Here is a 20,463-nt window from a genome sequence, read left to right on the forward strand (position 1 = left end):
TTAGTATTTTAAACTAAAAAAAACAGTACTTGTTTGTTAAATTTTAAATACATGCTGAAGAAGTGTGTAAATGTTAAGTGTGGAGCACAATCAACTCTCACAAAGTGAAGAGGCTCATGCAAACACTATCCAGTTTAGAAAATGGAACATTATTAGCTCCTAAGGAGTACCCGCACCCAAACGTGTACCTCTTAACCACTATCCCCTACCCTTCTTGTAAAGTAAACAAAATTCTGTCTTCTATCACCATAGGTAAGTTTTGCCTGTTTTTGAACTTGATATGTTTGGAGTCAAACTGTATGTCTCCTTATGTTTGCTTTCTTATGATCAAAATGGAGTTTGTGACATATATCACGTGTTGCATGTGGCTGTCATTGTTCCTTATCATTACTGTATAGTGTGCCATTGTATCAATATACTGGAACTGATTTAATCACACTACAGCTGATGCCATTTGCATTGTACCTGATCCAAATATTAACAATGCTGCTATTCTTCTCCATAGATTTTTGTTGGATACATATCAAAGAAGGAAATTGTGGAATTAGTGGATAAAAACAGTCTCCCAACTAATTTTAGCAGTTACACTCCTACTAGCGGTATGTGAGAGCTGCCACTGCTCTGCATCTTTGCCAATATTTGCTATTATCAGTCTTTCAATTTTAGTCATTTTGATGACTATAAAGTGTTATTGTGATTTTTATTTGCATTTCCCTGATGACTAATGGGGTTAAGTACTTTTATTAAATGTTTATGGGCCCATGAGGGTGAAGTGTCTTTCAAGTGTCTTGCCTTTCAATTGGGTTATCTGTTTTTTGTCTTATTGATTTGTAGGAATTCTTTATATATTATGTACATGAGCCCTTTGTCAAATTATGTGTGTTACAAATATATTCCCCACCTTGCCTTTTCACTCATCTAGTTTTCTATTTGATTAACAGAAGTTCTAAATTTTGATATTTATAATTTACAATATTTCCTTTATGGATATGGCTTTCTCCGTTCTATTTAAGAAGTATTTCCCCACCTCAAAGTCATGAGGATATTCTCTTATGTTTTATTCCAGAATCTTTATCATTTATACTAAATTAGAATAAATAATTCCCATTTACTCTTCACTCAGATTTACCAATTGTTAGTATTTTCCAGATACACACACACAAACATGTATATACACATAAATACATATATTTATGTGCAGTTTTTCTATCTGTTTCTCTTTCCCAGTGCATTACATCAGGAGGTACATAATATTTTTTTCCCATTTTAGTGGTGTTAACTTTGATTGGGTAAAAAAGAACTTAAGGCAAGAATAACTGAATGGGAACCAATTTTACTTCATAAGGAATATATGAGAATTGTGAGTTTGTGTACAATTAAAGCAGTATTCTTTACCTGCGTAAAGCAAAAACTGACAAAACTTCAAATTAAATTTTGCAAACTAACAATTATGATGGGATATTTAACTCAAGTCTCTAAGAAACTCCATAGGCCAAGCAGCCAAAAATAAAGTAGTTAAGCTACAGATGTTTTGAATGAAACACATAAATATAGAGATGGCGGGGGCGGGGGGCAGAGGGAAGAGAGAGAGAAAGGAAGAACTTTACACCAAAAAAATAGAAAGTATAATTTCATTTCAAGTAAATAGGAAACATTAATTAAAATTGAGCTCATATATTCTACATTATCTGACTAACATTAAATTAATAATTCAATCATAAATTAATAAATTTACAAAGTTGGAAATTAAGGAAGGCACTTCTAAATTTCAAATAGAAATTTAAAAAGAGTTGAAAATATGAGTATTAAATAATAAAAATGCATAGCATTTAAGATTGTAATTAGAATAAATTTATAGACTTAAAAACATTTATTAAAAGAACAAAAATATTTGGAAATAAATGAGTTTAGCTTTCAATTCGAGAAGCAAAAAAATAACAAAGAACAGACAATTAGGGAGAAGAAAATTTCAAAAATAACATTGATGTAATCTTGATGTAATTTTTCAAAAGGAAAATTGATGCAAAATGAGTCAAAAAACAGAAAATTAACAAAACTAAATGCAGTTCTATAATGAACTAATAAAATAGTCACACTTTCAACAAGAGTGATCAAGAAAAACAATTTTTTTTAATATTGTGAACTAAAGGGAAAACCAGTTATGGTGTCAATTTTTTAAATCATAAGGCATACTATAAAGAAAAGTAAAAAAAGAAAAAAGAAGACTTGGATTAAATTGAATATTTCTAGAAGAATATACACATTAAAAAATACAAAGTATAATAAACTAATAGTTTTCAAATTAATTTATAATCAAAATAGTTGTCCCCCATTTTTCTCTTTCTTCCAACAAAACACAATAAACTCCAGAACCAACTACTCTCAAGGTGAGTATTGTCCAACTTTCAAAAAAAAAACAACAAATACAAAATATTTAACAGAATAGAAAAAAAGTAAAAGTCAGTCCCCAACTCATTTTAGATAAGTAGTAACTTTGAAATCAAAACTGGACGAGGAGAGAAAAAGAAAGGGAAAATTATGAACATAGATATAAAGTTTCTAAGTAAAATGCTAGAAAAAAATTTAATGATTTCATATACATGTCACAATCAAATAATATCTAGTCCAGTAAGTCAAGAATAGTTCAACTTTAAAAGAATCTAATAGAAAAATGGAAAAATAACATGAGCAAGCAACTCACCTAAGAGAAAACTTACAAACATATTAATAGACATTAAATCTCACAAATATTCAGGGGAAAATACACCATTAATACCAAAACAAAAATGAAGAAGAATCTTACATACATACGGTTGGTAAAATTTAAGAAGTCTGACAGTATCAAATATTGACAAAAACAAAGCTTGCAAAATTTAGAATTTCCAACATTGGTGGGAGTGTAAATGGCTGCAACTCTGAACATTTTGTTTAGCAATTGGCTAATATCCAACACATATGAAGAAAAATACTAATGTTGCTGCAATTCCTCCTTTAGGCATCTTATCTAGAAAGCAATCTTGTAAAAATGCACAAAATGATATATACACGTGAATTGTAGCATTGTTTATAAGAGTAATAAAATTGGAAGTAACCTAAAAAGCTTTCAAAAGACAATGGATAAATTGTAATTATTTTAGTTATTATTAATGTCAAACAATAGTCTACAAATAGTAAGCACAGAAGTTTAAATGAATGAACTACATATATCAAGATTCATAAGTGCCAAAAAATAAGGCTAAGTAAACATAATGGTAGAATGACACAATATGGTATAAAAACGTATATAAAATTTATAATTTATGAGATACCCATTCTCATATTTTTAATTTGTCAGGGTAATTATGTTATGTCTTAGATGGATTTTGTTTTCTAAACTTAACATAAATCAGTCTTTTGTTAATTTTTAGCTTTGTTAGCTCTATTACATTTGTTGTATTTATTGATCTATTTTATTTCTATCATCTTATTTTGTCTTTTATGTTTACATCCTCTTCCGTTGCTTCTTTTTTCTTCTGTTTTCTTTTGAATTAATAAAAAGCTTAATACTCTATTTCACTTTTCCCTACAGGCTTAGAACCTCTGTGTTATTATCTTACAAAGTACTCTGGAATTTTAAAAACGTATGTGGTTAATTTTATTTTCTAACAAATTCTGCAGCTATGCAACACTTCTTCCCCTCTCTCTTACATAACACAGAGCCTATCATGCTACAGCTATGCATTAATTGTTGCAATTTACCATCTCATTATTTTCAGTTATATTTTACATTTCTAAAAATATATAAAAGTTGTTTTGCAGTCAATAAATAATTAAACTTAGTGACATAGTTTATCAATTTTTGAGTTCACTTCTCTGCTTGATGACAATCTTTAATTTTTTTTAAGTTGAGCATCTCTAATAGTTAATAATTTTAGTGTTTGTATACTTGAAAATGTCTTCGTTTTGCTTTCACTCTTTATAGTTCAACTGGGTATAAATTTTGAGGTCACAATTATTGTCTTCAGCATCTTAAATATATGACTCCATTGTCTTCTGGGGTTTCTTATTGCTAAAGAGAAATCTCCTGACAGTTTGAGGGCGATTTTTCTGTAGATGTTTTGCCTCTAGCTTTTAGGATTGTTTTTAATATCTTCTAAGTTATAGTTCCAGCTTTATGTTTCTTTTGCACACTTTTCAAAATTCAATAATTTGTTATGAATAGTTTTGTCTTTCTTCACTTTTGGAAAACTCACATTTATATCTGTTCAAATATTGTTTCTTTACCATTTCTCCTATTCCCTTATTCTGGAGACTCAAATCAAATATTTCTTAGCTGCTTTTCCTTGTCCTTTAGAAATTGATTTTGTTCTGTGAATTCCTCAGTATAATTATCTAATTCATTAACTCTCTGTTTTTCTACAGTGTTTAGAATTGTTTGGATACCATCCTTAGAATTGTTTTACCTAATGGGTGTTATTTTTTTCTTTAATTTCGGTGACTATAGTTTTTATTTCCAAAGTCTGTGGTTCAATGTGTTTCTTCTCTCCTTGGGCCGATTTCATTTACATATGTTTTGTTTTCTAGATTCTTGCTATGGTAAACAGGAACTATTTTTTCATTTGAGATTGTATCATTGCCTTCCCTCATTTGTATAATGCCGTGGTTCCAGATAGCAAGTCAGCAGTGTTTGATTTTTGTTTCTGTTTTTGCTTTAATTTCCCCAGCTTTGTTTTTTCATAAGCAGGAGAGCTTTACCCTGGCTCCTGTTTCCAGGTAATGACTCTAGTTTTGGTCCTAATATCATCTGGAACTCTTTTAATTTCCGATTAGTAGCTTTAACAACCTGAGTCTAGACTCATGGATTCCATCTTGCTTATCACTTTGCTTTTCTATTCTATGTCTCATCTCTACAAACATTTACCTTGATAAGCCTCATTATGACATTTGCAAGACCTAATATTCAATTTTTCCTCCTATTGCTATGATTTTGGAACTATGCATGCGGTAAAAATATAAGTTCTGTTCATTTTGCTTGTGTTTGGAAATTGGTTATGAGAGCAAAAATTATAATATACTCCTAATTAACATATTTGATAAGAAAAAGGTAAATCTTCCTTCCTTGATCAGATAAGCTTGATAACTCTGGTTAAATGAAGGGAAACGGGTTTGTTTATTGCTGGAAGTCTCAGCATCTTTAATGTGTGGATGGTTGGGAGTCTTCCTCGGTGAGTCATTCATGCAGCACGCAGGTCCCTTGAAGCCTTCCCTCTTTTCTTTTTCAAGGAACATTTTTTGAGAACTAGTGCTCTATGAAACAAACATTTAAAATTTAGAGTTCAATTGTTTTTTTAAGTTAGTATGTACTTTCTTAGAGGAGAATGTAGAGATAGAAACTACAACTGACTGTCATCTGAATTTAGATGGGAATAACTGGATCAAGGTATGAGCTAAAAAAAAACACACAACAACAGTAAAAAATCTGCCTAGGACTTCAGCTCATTGAACCATCTTAGCAACCTATTCTGACCACTTACAGAATTCAAGGTAAAAGGAAACTTGAGTGGGACCTACCATATATTCAGGGTCAGGATCTTTAGGCTTGGCTGAGAGAAATCAGTGAGCTAAGGAGAACAGCTTCATGGGGCAATGCTAATGGGCTCTGAAGCGCTAGCTTCTGTTTTTATGGATGGCTACTCTAACCAGTTAATTAGGTTAGATGAAGCCAGGAACTCTATTTCTTAAAAGGGAGCAGATGTCATTTGCCTATTTTTATCCAACATGATGATAAGTAACCTGGACTACAAAGAGTTTTCAAATAGCACTGGTCAGCAATCTCAGTAAATTATAGGATTTTGGGGAATGATTTTTAAAATGAAAATGTACCAGATCAAAATTATGTGTATTAGTGAATATATTTTTAGTCACAGAATCAGACACACATCATAAAAATCACCAATGAGGTATGGTTTAAATATTAACATATATATCTATCCTCATGTACCTACAGTAAGCTTACTTTGTTGTATTACTTAAGGTAATATTTTTACCTTATTTGCATCTTTCTTATAAGCTTCTGTCTGGGTAATCTCATGAATTCCTATAATGTAGTTTCTTGAAATTTAAAATAATTTCTGAGAAACCGTTGGTAACTATCCTCAGTTTTTGTATGATATGATCTCTAAGAACAGAGAGATGTTGAAACACAAGCTAAGACTGAGTTTTTAGTTCCTTCTTTAGAAATACTTCCCCTCTGGCCAGTCCACAGACACAAAACAAAAAGCAAGGTCATAATTACAGAGTTCTATACTGTTATGAAGGACCCCAGAGGTCATTGACTTTATATTTATGCTTTTTGATTGTAACCTGTCACAATCATTTAAAAGATGCTTGTAGCATGTATCACTATTTCTCATGACGTGTACATACAACAAGCAATATCCTAAGTAATTAATTTTCATAATATTTATTTTCCTGCCTTTTGTATCATTTCTCCCCAGGCATCAGAAAAACATAAAAGAAGAAACCTCTCCAGTTTTATGAAGTCATTTATTTAGTTCTTTGTTCTTTAACATGCTCTGCTCAGTCCCCCCTCCCCCAAAGAGAAGGAGGATCTGAGTTGACTTAGGGGAGAATGGTTCTCTAGCAAGAGCAGAATTCAGTTTAGACATCAGATCCCCTCCTCCCCCATGATCTGACTGTTACTTAACTCTTCCCTTTGCAACTCTCGTGACCCCGTCTTCCAATTTGTATTGTAACAGCACTTAATCTCACACATCTAACTCATTGTTGGTTATTATTGCTGCATCTAACAGGACTGGTCTTTCTTCCTGTCCATGGCCTTCCTGTCTCTTAGCCTCTTGAACTCCCACTTGTCCTCTAAGATTCCCTGAGCAAGACTTCACCAACCCTCTTAAGTTGATAAGTGCCTTTTTCTGGCTCTCAGAATTCTCATGCAAAGAATTTTCATCCACCTTTGCAGTTTCTGTAATGTATTATGTTTATCTGCTTTCTCCCCTCTCCTTGAAAAAAAAAGAGCTGTGTGTTTCAGTTTGTGTCACCATTATGTAGCGCAGTAGGTGCCCAATTAATGCTTACTGGGCTCATGAGCACCATGTGTGATAGGGTCATGTGTGATAACATGAAAGTATTTTGGAGTTGGGTAGGTAAACTCCACTAAAGTAAGGATTAAAAAACTAAGCTAGGGAAAGCAAGGAAAACTGAAGGATTGATTAGAAATAGACATTTCTAAAGACGTTGGTGCAGGATAATTGCTCTCTTGCATCAATGAAGCATTTAACTGTTCCATATAAATGAATTGATCGTATATGACATAGTTAATAAGTGACATGCTAGGTAGGATTGAGAAACTGGCTCTATTTTGGTGCTCTTTACATAAAACTGCATTGCCTTCATGATTCTTAGCTGTATTCCACATTTCAAATACAGGTTTTTTTTATTTTCGTATATTTTCAGGGTGTGCCCTGCTACACAATCTCTCTGGCTTACAGATTGGTTTGCAAAGTGGATATGCTATAAGATAACTTAAATTCTGAATATGGTGTTGGCAAAGGACAAAAGACAGATTTTTGTAAGTTTACAGTTTGCTGTGAATAAACCTTGGGAATATGCCGGATTTCAGTCTCCGCTCTCAGCCCCTTGAAGGCAGGCACCGAGTTTTATTAGTCTTAGCCTTTTAGGTTGTACTCAGCCGCACAAAATCAGTGATCCATAAGCGTTCCATGACTGTGATGCTCATCCAAGAATTCATGCGTCAAAGAATAATTTGTTAATTATTATCAAATACGATTTCTGTATTTGTTCCCTGACTCAGAAGCCCCAAATGTTTCCAATAAATATGTTTATAGATATAAGCTGTTTTGCTGCTGATAGTGTTTTGTTCAAAAATAAAAGATATGTTGAATCAAGTTAATTACAGAAAGCCAAAAAAAGTCGACTGAGGCTTTAAAAAAAAATTCTCTTGCTTTTCTTCAAACACTTTGATCTTAGAATATCATGCCATCTGTAATTTCTTTAATTCTTAATCCCACTGACTGAAGATATTAATCTTCTAGCAGGCCCAAGTGGAATGCTCCTCTGGAGGTGGAAGTGGGTTGTGGGGTGAGAGGCAGGAATGTAAACCACATCTCCACTCTAGAGCTCTCTCCCGAACGCCATACGCACATATCCAAAGTCTTAACTTGACTTTTCTACCTGGATGTATAATAGTTGTTTGAAATTTAGCATATCCAAAATGAAATTCTTTATTTTCCCCACTTAAATAACTTCTGATCCTGTAACCTTCCCCCCATCTCATCAACAACAGCTCCATTTTTCTATTTGGCCAAAATCTTTACTCTTTCTTTACCACCATCTTGTCTCAAATCCACCTCTAAACCATCCGGAAACCTGCCTTCTGCCTTCAAATTAAACGAGAACCTAGCACTTGCTTATTCCTGTGTAGCTACTGTTCTTACCCAATCCACCAAAATACCTGGCTGCGGAACAGGTTTCCTTGATTCACCTTTCCCCACTACTGTCTATACTTAGCACAGCATCCTAATACTCCTTTTAAAATGGAAGTCAAATCATGTCATGTCTCTATTCAAAAGCCTCCAATAGCTTCCCCCCTCATCCAGAGTAAAATTAAAAGTCTTTACCATAGCACAGGAACCACCACAGGATCTCATTTTCTACTGTGTCATTCTGGTCTTCTTTCTGTTCCTCAAGCATAACACATCCACTCCTTCCTCAGGGATTTTGCATTTCCTTTCCCTCTGCTGGAACATTGTTCTCCAGATGTCCCCTTATCTCGCTCCCTAATTTCCTTCATATCTCAGATGTTATTTCATTATTGAGGCTTTCTCTAAACAATCTACCTAAAATAATCCCCTCACCTCCATCACTCCCTATTACTTTTACATTATATTTTTACTGCCTTTTAGTATCTGTCATGCAATATATTTACTTGCTTTTAAAATTTTTAATTTCTAGCTCCCTCGCCCAGAACATGTTTTTCTCCTTCTTCTCTTTCTTCTTTTCCTCCTCCTCCTCCTCCTCCTCCTCCTCCTCCTCCTCTTTCTCCTTCTTCTTCTTCTTCTTTTTCTCAGTTTCCTACCACATCTAGAGCTGTGTCAGACACATAATGGAAGCCCTGCAAATATTTGTTGACTCAATGAATGAGCTTGTCAATGATTGACAATAAAGAATCTGACTGTCCATCAACTCACTTTCCACTCCAATGAACCCATGACGAGAGTGGGTCAGGAATTCTTGGTTCCCTGGTAGAACAAGAAAAACCAAGACTTCAGTGTCTTCAAACTCTTGTGGTTGCAGGTGACAAAGATGCACAAAATCTAGAAAAACAATAGAAAGAACTCCAGCATCATCACATAGGGTATCTCATGAACCAGAGTGTAGGTGTGCAGCCAAATCTCAGGTAGGATCTCAGTGGAAGCTGTGGGATGCGGAAGATGATTCTTGCTCCTTCCCTCGGACGGCTTAGGAATGCATTAAGACTCGGCCTCCCTTTCCTGTATTTGCTCTTCTCTTCTTTCTACCACAGTATTTTCTCCCTGCAGATTAGTCTTTTCTGTTCCTTTGTCCACATGGCAGAATGAAGCTTTCTACAGCTTACCTTTTATCAACCTTGCTGGGGGAGAAAATCTGATGGGTAAGGTCCAATTAGCTATGAGTAAAGAGTATGCATAGCTTTCCAGAGAAGTGGGAATCATTTTGAGCCAGTCTAATGCCCTTAAAACTATCTGTTGAAGAGTAAGAAGGACATTTTCCCAAAGTAACACATCCAAGGAGGGGCAGAGGTTGGGCTTGAACTGGGGTCTTCCATTCCAATCTTGGGCTTCTTGAACGTCTCTGCACATACTCTATAGGGAGTTACCCATGAAGCTTCTATATCCCTTTGATGACCATAAGCAAGAGTAATTAGGTTTTTTATTTTATTTTTTTTTAAGTTCAAAATAAAAAGGTCTTAGAGAAAGAAAGAAATCAGTGTATAAGATTGGGCCTTTGATATTCTGAAAACCCAACCCCAGTTATCATGCTTCTGAGAAGATGGCTGCTGTAGCCAGTTTGCTGAACCTGCTTATTCATGTTCATGGTACTGGAGAGCTTGGGGAGAGAGAAGTATTTGCTTCTTTTGTGATCCAGAGAGTGTGCCCACTGGAGCATCACCAGCATTGGTCTGGCATAATTCCACCACTGGTGAACATAGGCCTGTTCTGTAAAATATTGATTTTATCAAATTTATTTCAACTTCATTCCTTTCCAAAAAAAAAAAAAAAAAAAAAGAAAAGAAAAAAGAAAAAAGAAATGGAGGCAGCTCAGTGCTGCTATTGGTTTATAAAAAAATGTAATTTACTTTTCTTTTTGCCCACAGTTAATTTAGCCCCATTGTTTCCTTGCCCCAAGTTCATGGGAAAATGTGACTTCACTAAGGAAGAATCCATGTAAAGATTGTACATTATACTTTAATGTCGGAAAGGTGGATGAGTCGACATCGTATAATGGGAGTGCATCACCCTTTTACTAAGAGATGTAATAGCAGAAACAGTCTTGACTGTGGAAACTGCCATAATAACTGCTCTGCTCATTTTTTATTGATGATGGATAAAAATTCTCATAATACTGAAGCACAGTAACTTGCTGGAATATAGCTTCCGGCTGCCCCTGGGGCAGACTTTATTTATGCATCCCTACTTTCTCTATTTGTACTGATAATAATAGTATTATTATTAATAATAATAAATACCAGTACTTTCTGAATTGCAACAGGAACTAGAAGTTTTTCTGTTTTGCCCTCGACCTCCCCTGCTGAATCTTCTTTGAAAGATGTAATGCAAGAAAAACCATTATAATCCTCACCATTTTCCTGGTTGCTGATAGACCTATACTAGCAATTTGGAACAGAAAGTGAAATCTGCCCACTGTGGGTTTTGCTGGTTTTGCAACTATTATTGTAGGCTTTAAAAAAAATTATTAATTTATAAATGCTCCAAGCCTTACAGAATATAAGCAACTGAGCAGGCTGGGAAATAAAGTTACGTAAATCGCTATTAAGTTAGTAGCGCAAAGCACAGTGACGATGGCTCAATATAGGAGTTTCAGAACAAGCACAATCAGGAATTTCCAAAACCCTAAAAAAAGAAAGTATATTGAAAAATAAGTAAATTTGTCTAAAAGCTTATAAAAAGAGGGTGAAATGCAGATTAATGGAGATCCCAAAGAATCAAAAATATAAACAAGGTATGAAATTCTTGTATAATTTGATATTTTGAGAGAATAAAATTACAAATAACATTAAAGGACAACTCACAGTGGATAATCACGCTTTCCCTGAATTAGACTTATAGCCCAGCCAGTCTTGTGAGACCCATCACTAGGTTTATTGTTTGAACGCTATTGAGGGTGCGGATCAATACTATATACAATGTAACTTTGTCAGGTGCAATAAGAGAAATTCTTGTCTGATCTTAGTACCAAGAATGGTAGTACTTGTTATGAATAATGGGTTTGTATTTTTTTATTCTACGGGCCCTGGTAACTGTATGATTGACTGAGTTTCTCTTTTCATACTGGCGATGCGAAAGCAAAATTCTCATTTATAACCTTCCCATGGCAGTGTATAGGTCTTTATAGTAAGTGTTTTCTCATCGTGATTTCTAAACCCACTTTCTGTTCCTATACTACATTTTATTATGTTTAGTTAGCTTTATATATCTGTTTAGCTGCTTTACCTAAATCCTTACTGGAAAGAATATGGGGGTTAAAGGAGAAATAGAAAGAGAAAGAACGTTGAAAATGTTTTAACTCAGACTTAAATATAATCTTACATAACAAATTATAAAATCTAATTTTTCTATTTAAAAGAACATCACTAATTCCTCTTGAGGGATCCATATCTCTAACACTCCATATCTCTAAATAGCTTTCGTAGTAGATATCAGTTCTAATTTGTATCATGTTTGTAGGTATAACCATATTAATCCACACCGAATATCACCTGAAAGTTTAATACTATGGCATTCTTGCTAGGTTTCTTAATATCAGTTTCAATGTATTAATCTATAAAATGGTGGTAAGTGCATAAACCTTGAAGGCTTGTGAGAATTAAAGAGAATCTATATGAAGAGTGAGTCTTAACTTTCTTGTATCTCAGTTTTCTCATCTGTAAAATGGGAATAAAATAGTACTATATCACAAGTAGGTCATGAAGATTAAACAAGTAAGCATATAAATCATATTTAGGAAAATTTCCAGCAGAGAATCAATGTAATTACTATTATTTCTAATATTTTTATCCTCAAAGCTTTTATAAATATCCTAAATTAATTTCTAACTCAGAGGTTGGAAATACAGATTTACTTAAACCACATACTATATATAGTAGCCTTCTTAAATGGACTTAAAATGACCATTTAAAAAAATCCCATGGTCTGCCATTGCCTTCATTAGATTCTCTATTTATATTGGTCTGAAATACTACAAGATCAGCTAATGTAGAGCAGTGGTCTCAATCAGGAGTGACTTTGCCACCCCACCCCAGGGGACTTTGGGCAATATCTGAAGTCACTTTTGGTTTCACAGCTGGGGAGGAGTGGGTAGAGGCTAGTGACTAAGGCCAGAGAGGCTGGCTGCTAAACATCCTACAATGCACAGGACAGGCCCCACAGCAAGGACTGATCTAGCCTCCAATGTCAGTAGTGCCATGGTGGACAAACCCTGAGTTCCTGAGTTTCATTGCCAAAAGGTGAATAACAAAAGGAACTGTCATAGAACTGGTGAAAATCAACATGCTTCTTATTCAACTACTGATGTTTCTGGATTTTGTTTTTTGTCAAATTTTAGTTTCCACTTTTGTGGAAACTAAAGGAAATGTGACACTGTATATTTTAAAGAGTCCCAGAGACTACCATTATCCACCTGCCTCTAAATTCAGAAACGATTCTGTTTTCAAAAAGCCACTTAGGCTCAAATTCTGAATTTCAAAAAGATCCATCGGAGTCCACATATAGCATATATGCTAGACCAACGAGTGCATGTGAGTCTGCAGGGCTTGCAGAACAATACATTTGGTAATGGTGAAACATAAGATACAATCTAAATACCCATTAAAAAGAAATAGATAGTCACAGGGATGTAAAGTACAGTATTGGGAATATCGTCAATAATATTGTAATAATTATGTGTGGTGTCAGATGGGTACTAGACTTACCAGGATGATCCCTTTCTAAGGTACATAAGTACCTAATCACTGTTGTACACCTGAAACTAATATAATAATGTATGTCAACTGTAATTGAAAAATAAAATTAAAATCATAAAACCGAAATGGGTGGAAAAAATAAATTTAAAAGTTAATGAATTAGATGTGTGTCAAAGTGGATAAAGATCAAACATGATATTGAGTGAAATAAGCAAATTGTAGAATAACCTGCTTGGATAACACCATTTCTATAAAAATCTGAAAAACAAAATCATGCATTACCACTTAGGATTGTGTTTGGATGCCTTAAAAGAAATTCGGCAACAGTAGCTTAACCAAATAGGGGTTCATCATTTTGTCCTATAAGAGTTCAGCTGAAGGTGACCCAGATGAAGGTGGCTCCAAGATGTCATCTGTCAGGTCCCACAAAGCACGGGAATGAATGCTCATGCAGTTAATCAGGTCTGATGGTCCAGAAGGGGAACAGGATATAACGTGTAAATATGTTTAATTAGTCCTCTTTTGCTAGAGGACTCGAAAAATTATTTTCAGACAGGCTCAAATCTGCATCCAGGGTCCGTTTCTCAAGACTCATGGCTGATTCTATATTCTTCTTTCACTCTCCTGATTACAAAACGATAGCTTTGGTGTCACACATTGCATCCATGCTTCAGATCCAAAAAAAGGGAGGGTCAAAGATGAATATGAATCTGAGTATACCCCCTCTTACCAAGAAAACAATGGTTTTCCTAGAAGCCCCACCTTTTAAACTTGACCAAAACTAGGTCACATCCTTCCTACCCACCCCTTCACAATTTAGCTGCAACAGAGTCTGGGAGGGGTTTATGGATACACTTCCTGGGCCACTGCTTCCTGGATAAGACCGGTGTTCTGATGGAATGCAGGAAGGGAATGACAATGATTAGAAGAACAATTAGAATTGTCTGTCTCTAATGTTGTTTTACATAATGTTTAAAGATAGGTAGTAAAGATATAAAAATGGGGGCTGGGAGCATATACCCCAAATTTCTGAAAGTATATGCCTCTAGGAAAAGAGAAAGAATACAATTGAGTAGGAGTCCCAAGAGGATTTTCACTTAATCTCTGTTTTATGTATGTGTTTAATATAAAAAAGAATCTCAAGCAATGGGAAAAAATATTAAAGTTTTTTGATCTGGGTGTTAGATGCATCAGTCTTAAATTCTGTCCTTCTCTGTAATTTTTTTAAGTTAAGGAAACATCTTAAAACTTTTGTTACTATTCAAAATACGGTGGATAATGGTAAATGTCCTTTTGCCTTGAGAGAGAGAAATGAAAATACATGCCCAAATAATGAGAGAACAGGACTGAGATGAAAATTCCAGAGAACTATGTTCCCACTGGCCAGTAATCCGGACAATTCTTGGAAGCCTCAACTCTCAAACTCACATTGCATACAGCGTCTCCCAGGTGCATACTCTGAAACAATTAAGCTAGGATTTAAGCAGAGCCATGGGGAAAAAAATTTAAGTATTCATGATTCATCTTGTTCTCACTGAAAGTCAGCCTAAAAGCTTGCATGTACAATGTTTCCAAATAGCTGACTGTCCTAACATTTTCTTTCATGAGAGAGAGGTCATGCAGGATACTCATACAGGAGGTGCTTTTATGAAAGGCACTTTATACACCCCACCACCAAAAAAAAAAAAAAGAAAAAGAAAAAGAAAAGAAAAAGAAAAAAATGTGTAATGAATTATTTTCCAAAGCTGATGGTTTCGGAGCATTCATTTTCATTTTCATTTTCATGAAAGTCAAAGTCACCCCCACTCAGTAATGAATTCCTTTTGGATGTGATTCAGACTTTCCAAGGTTACCAATTCAGGTTTTACGGAAAAAAAATATATATATATTACATCAGTCTGACAGGAGCTATCCATGGGAAGTTGAGGGACAAAAAGTTAAGGAAGCAGAAGATAGGATGTGGGGACTGGGCATTAATGAGCCCCTGAAGAACTTATTTTCATGCCAAAGAAAGAAGCCAGTTTAGAATAGGTTTTAATTTATGCAAATAAAGAAGTCAGAGAAAGGAAGACTTACTCTCTTAGTTTCACGTTTACCTGCTGCAGACTCTTGTCCCCAGTGACCTAAAGTGCTTCTGTGAAAGAGGAAGCCCTAGAAAGGGAAGGGAAAGGAAAGGAAGGGAGAAGTCTGTGTCAGGGGAACTTAGAATGTCTTCTGTTAAAGACCCCACGTATTCCTTGTCGCTGTGTCTGTCTTCTATTATCTTAATTGTCTTAGAAAATGTGGTAAGGATTTCAGTGTGGGAAGGAGGAAAAATGAGGTTTTTCTTTTTTTTCTTCCCAGCTCCATTAAATATAGAAAAAGAAGAGAAACAAAACACTCTGCTATAATTAAATCCAATACCACAGAAACAACAGCAACAGTTTTCTTTGAGCACATGTGCACAATACAAATCTCTCTTAGGGAAGAGGCAGTTAAATTATTCTAATATTCTTAAAGATGGAAGCTGTTGGAAGCAAAGCAGTTCAGGCCCAAAGAAATAAAGTGATATTTTAATCGCATTCTGATTATGCTGACAGATGTTGCTGTCATGACAGTAGCTTTGGGCCCACTTCCAGGGGCAGCAGGACAATTGTGCCAGTCAAAGCTAAGTTTGGAAAATTTCTGACCAATGGGAAAGGCAAATCTATTTAATTTTTGGGGTTGGTTTGTGCTCATTGCTGCTCACTGATGAAACAGAATCATTTCATAATGAATTCCTGCCTAGGGAACTTAACCTTTGGACTTTTGCCCCTGCTCCACCCTGAAGACCTGACCTTCACAAGTCTTTTTGGCCACTCTGGATGCTCATTTCCTCATTGATTTAAATAAAACGAAAAAACAACAAAACAAAACAAAACAAAACAAAAAAACTTGCCTTCAGAGTGGTTGTGACAATTGAAACAACAGATGTGAGAGTGTTGTATAAACTAATGTTGAGCATAAACTAATATTGAGCGAGTGGAATTATTTTAAGAGTATTATAGCTATTGCTTGTTATTAACAGAAACCAAGTATGTTTAATTTTTTGTTTTATTGTATTTCTTTTTTTGACAGGTCATTTTGGTCTTGAATTTGCCGTTCACTAGAGTACAGCTAGGACAACCTGACTCTTCTCTTCTCCCAGCTTGTATTTCTTGACTTCCAAAGAGGTAAGGAGATCTAACATCCCTTCAAGCTCAAACACTCCAAAGGTATGTGACTCAAAGTACAAATAAAGTGCAGAATGTATCTTGAGTAAAATCCTTGTGTGGGCAATATTTGAAAGGAAGTCAAAAGCACGACATTATGTGAAAGAGTAGTTTTGAGGCGCTTGAAGCTAAAAACTAGAAATTAATACTTGCTGTTTGCTCTGTCTTCAACAAGAAGTTGGAGAAATGAGGTCTGTATTCTTCAGAAGATTCTGATTGAAAAGAGGATTTTTATTAAGTTTTAGAAAAGCCACGAGGCAAGGATGAATCCTCTGATAGCTGCTCAAATATTTCCTGAACATTATCCCTTTCGAGGGACTGGAGCTTTGATGGATGTGGCTGTCACTCCCAGACATGCCATGTATGGTAGAATAAATGGATCAGTGCTTGGATGTTTAGTCTTCTATGGAAGAACCGAGAACACAAAGATTCAAGGGTAAGCTTATTTTGCTCAGTGCTGATTCTGGATCTGTGCATGTAGGTGTGCAATTTTAAAACACAAATAACCAGGATGCTAAGAGCTCACCAGAGCTCAGGCTGGGGAGAGGCATGTACGTGTGGCAGAACCAGAGATGTCTGTGAGTTGAGTCAGGTCTGACTCAACAGTCTCTAAAGTAGAAGCAATGGCAGATCCAGAAATACCAACCATTGTCACTCATGCAGCTGACTGTCAAGCCAAAAAAAAAAACTAGTCTGAATGAACTTTTTTGTCACATCTGACTCAGCAACATACAGCTTAATGGGCCGCTTCCCCAAAGAGAGAAGTGGTGGACATCTGCTCTTAGAAATAAATGACTGACATGTTCCCCAAACTAGCATTTTCTCTAAGGCTTTTATGTCATGTATTGCTTAAGTATAATTTTCAACTTTTTGAAAAGTGCTTGCAAAGAGTTAATGGAAGAGATTGTAATGTTCAAATGTAGACCAAGTATGTCTCCCTTCTAAGACTGTTTGGCTATAATTGAGATTGCTAGAATGTGCTGACCCCAAGTATTCTTCCCTTCAGCCCAGTGAATCTGTAAAAGTAAAGCTCACTGTTTCCCCTTGTGTGACAAATGAGCTTCTTCTATCCTGGACATCTACTAGGAATATACCTTTGATTATTCTGAAGGTCCATGCACTGGTTTTAAGTCTTCTATGATGCTACCTGGCTAATGTCCCACTATGTTAAGCATAGAAATATGTCTGAGTTCAGACACAAGCCTCTCCAGAATAGCTGCAACCTTTGAAAAGAATAGGAGATTATAACCCCAAATCATTATAGGTCCAAGATGCGCTCTTGCGATGTTTGAGGGATCCTACGATGGCCATCCTATAGTGATCAGGAGCCATCAACCTATAAAACTTGTCTTCCAAAGATAAACAACTCTCATTTCTTTTAACTCAGCTCTCTCAGATCTCATTTCTTCTTTGCATCCCCTCTCATATTTCAAAGTGTATGTTGGGAGCCAGGCTGGGGACTTCAGGTTCTACCCAAAACCTGGAGAGAGCCAAAAAGCCCTTCACTGGTATGAAGATAGGTGGTAAGGAGCAATGTTTATGGAGGTTATAGAAACATTTTTTTGAAAGACCATGGATATAAATTTTCTCAAAAGCAAGGGCAATCAGTGTCTTCTTCATTTGTGTATCCCTCACATAGTTAGCAGTGACTTGCATATAGTAGGCATTAAAAAATATTTATCGACACCATTGATCATTCATAGTGCAAATCACTCCATGTGTACCAAGAGAATCTCTAGGGGGCATCAAAAGATGAATAAAACAAGGTCCCAATTCCAGAGTTTACCACAGCACCATTTGGTCTAGGCTTCAAATTCACAAAAGGCCTAAAACATAGATATTTTTCATTTCTCCACATGCGGTTATATATGTCTTCATAGCGGTAATACTGACAAGCGTGGGAGCTGAAGTTGTTCATCATACAAATTTAAATTAAGCCATGATTTTTACACCTCTTTTGATGCTATCTTTAAAGATCTAATTAGTATATGACCCCATTTATATAAAGGTTGTTTAATCTATCTTCAATCTATCATTTAGAGAAATTATTTGAAATAAAACATTCATAAAGGAATGGCCTCCAAAGTATTAATGATGAACATTGTAATATGGTGGGATTTCATGTGACTTTTTTATCCTCTTCCTTTATTGTTCTGTATATTTGAAACCTTGTGTTGAACACATAAGACATATAATCAGAGAAAAGCAACAGAACTGTATTCATTATGCAAAATAAGAACTAGGATCTTTCAATTAGAAGCATCAGTCAAAATTTTTGAGCCAAAATGGCTGGAATGATGGTGGCTCTGTTAACAGAAATTGAGGGTTCAAGAAAAGGAATTGATTTGGAAGAGAATATTGATTGAATCCAATGGTGGGTATGTTGAGCTGGAAATGCCAGAAGAGTATCTACATGCAAATGTGGAAGATAAGCTCGGGGGAGAGCTGGCAGTATAGACTTAAAGTGTCACTGATGGGAGTTAAATTATAAAAGGAGAGATTAGCCCAAATGGACAAGATAGAACTTGTACATTTAGAGAGAGACTGAACTAAACAGACCCACAGATACAGAAGACACTTATCACCATAGGAGGGAGGAGGCCACCAAGAAAAGGCAATTCACGGCACCAAAGACAGAATGTCAACAGGATGACAGCTCGGAAAGCCTGTGGCAATTGGTGATTAGGTCTTTTTCCTACATTCACACACAGGCGTAGGTAGGCATTATGTTCTGAAAGAGGAGTTAACATTAGGAAAAGATCAAGAAATGATACTAAATGAATAAAGCATATATATATATCATATATATATCCAAAAAAATGTATACAAGTGGACACTTTGGTCAACGTTGCTATTAGTTTAGTACATACAGAAGAAAGTGCATAGTTCAGCCAGACCTGAGAAGAAGAGGCGAAAACTTCTGGGGACCACTTACCTGAGTTTATCCTGCAAATCCTCATCCAAGACCACGGCAAGTGACCAATCCCATAGCTCTACATCCACATTGCCTTGCCTGGTGTCCTCATCAGCACTGCTTCTATGAAGGACACTCTAGAAATCAGGGACCTAGGACGGGAGGAAGTCTCTGGTCTCAGAGGAGTCTATGTTCACTCTCCTGGGCTTCCCTTAGGGTGCAGAGCAATCTCAGCTGATGGGATTCTTCTTCCTCCGTACCTTAGCCATCAACTGTGATGCGGAAATGGGCCACTGCAGAGGTGAGGGGTGAATAGACAAGGAATCAGTCATCGAGTGGTGGCCATGGAGGACATCACTGAGAAAAGAAATAGCTACGTACAGCAACACATAGCAATGGAAAGAATAATACAAGGTTAGGGGTGTGTGAGTAGTATGCTGTAGTGACAGAGGTGTGTGTGTGTGTGTGTGTGTGTGTGTGTGTGCAGTGACGAGAAACAAAATTGAAAAGTCGGGTTAGGGCCAGCTTGTCAAGAGTCTTAAATAATTTCCTTGGGACTTCATGCTTGTTACTCTTGGCAAGGGGACATCATCAAACTGTTTTAAATAAAAGACACACATGATCGATTGTACATTTTAGAACAACTCTCAATGCAGTTTGAAATATTATTATGGGGGATTAAACCAGGAGGTTGGATGACCAATTGGGAAATGACTGCAGTCACTGGGGCAAGAAATGATGAGACACTAAATTAGGGTAGTGGCAGTTGAAATAGAGAGGGTAGGTTAAAGATTGGAAGGAATTATAAGCAATACAACTGAAAGAATTGGGGGATTACTCAGGTAGGAGGGATAAGAAAGAACAACCAAGGGTCAGGTTCAGCATGGGAACCTGAGTGGCTGGTGATGCTGCTAACCATTATATAGAACACACGGAAGGGAGTATATTGGGAGTTGGGTGTGGTAAAATATGTATTCTGTATATATTCAGTGTGTGATGTTTGCAGAATATTGGTGGGGCGGGGGGGGAGGGGCGTCACAAATTCAGGCCTGGATTTCAGGAAAGAGGTTGAAGTTAGATACTATTAAAAACCACTAGTTATGGGAGTTAGTTGAAACTAA

General features: G+C 35.8%; 1 protein-coding gene across 4 annotated transcripts in view; it reads left to right on the top strand.

Moving 5' to 3' along the window:
* The window catches only part of CABCOCO1 (ciliary associated calcium binding coiled-coil 1), a 563,526-nt gene that overhangs the window by 193,483 nt on the left and 349,580 nt on the right, over positions 1–20,463 (top strand). For all 4 annotated transcript variants that reach the window (XM_088792037.1, XM_074339487.2, XM_088792036.1 and 1 more), the window contains exon 2: positions 16,295–16,389. The gene's annotated coding sequence lies outside the window, so the exon portion shown is untranslated. The remainder of the gene's footprint in view (positions 1–16,294; positions 16,390–20,463) is intronic.

The sequence above is a fragment of the Rhinolophus sinicus genome, chromosome 15 (assembly GCF_057876585.1).
Source record: "Rhinolophus sinicus isolate RSI-liver-muscle chromosome 15, RSI-T2T, whole genome shotgun sequence".
In the NCBI taxonomy this organism is placed as follows: Eukaryota; Metazoa; Chordata; class Mammalia; order Chiroptera; family Rhinolophidae; genus Rhinolophus; species Rhinolophus sinicus.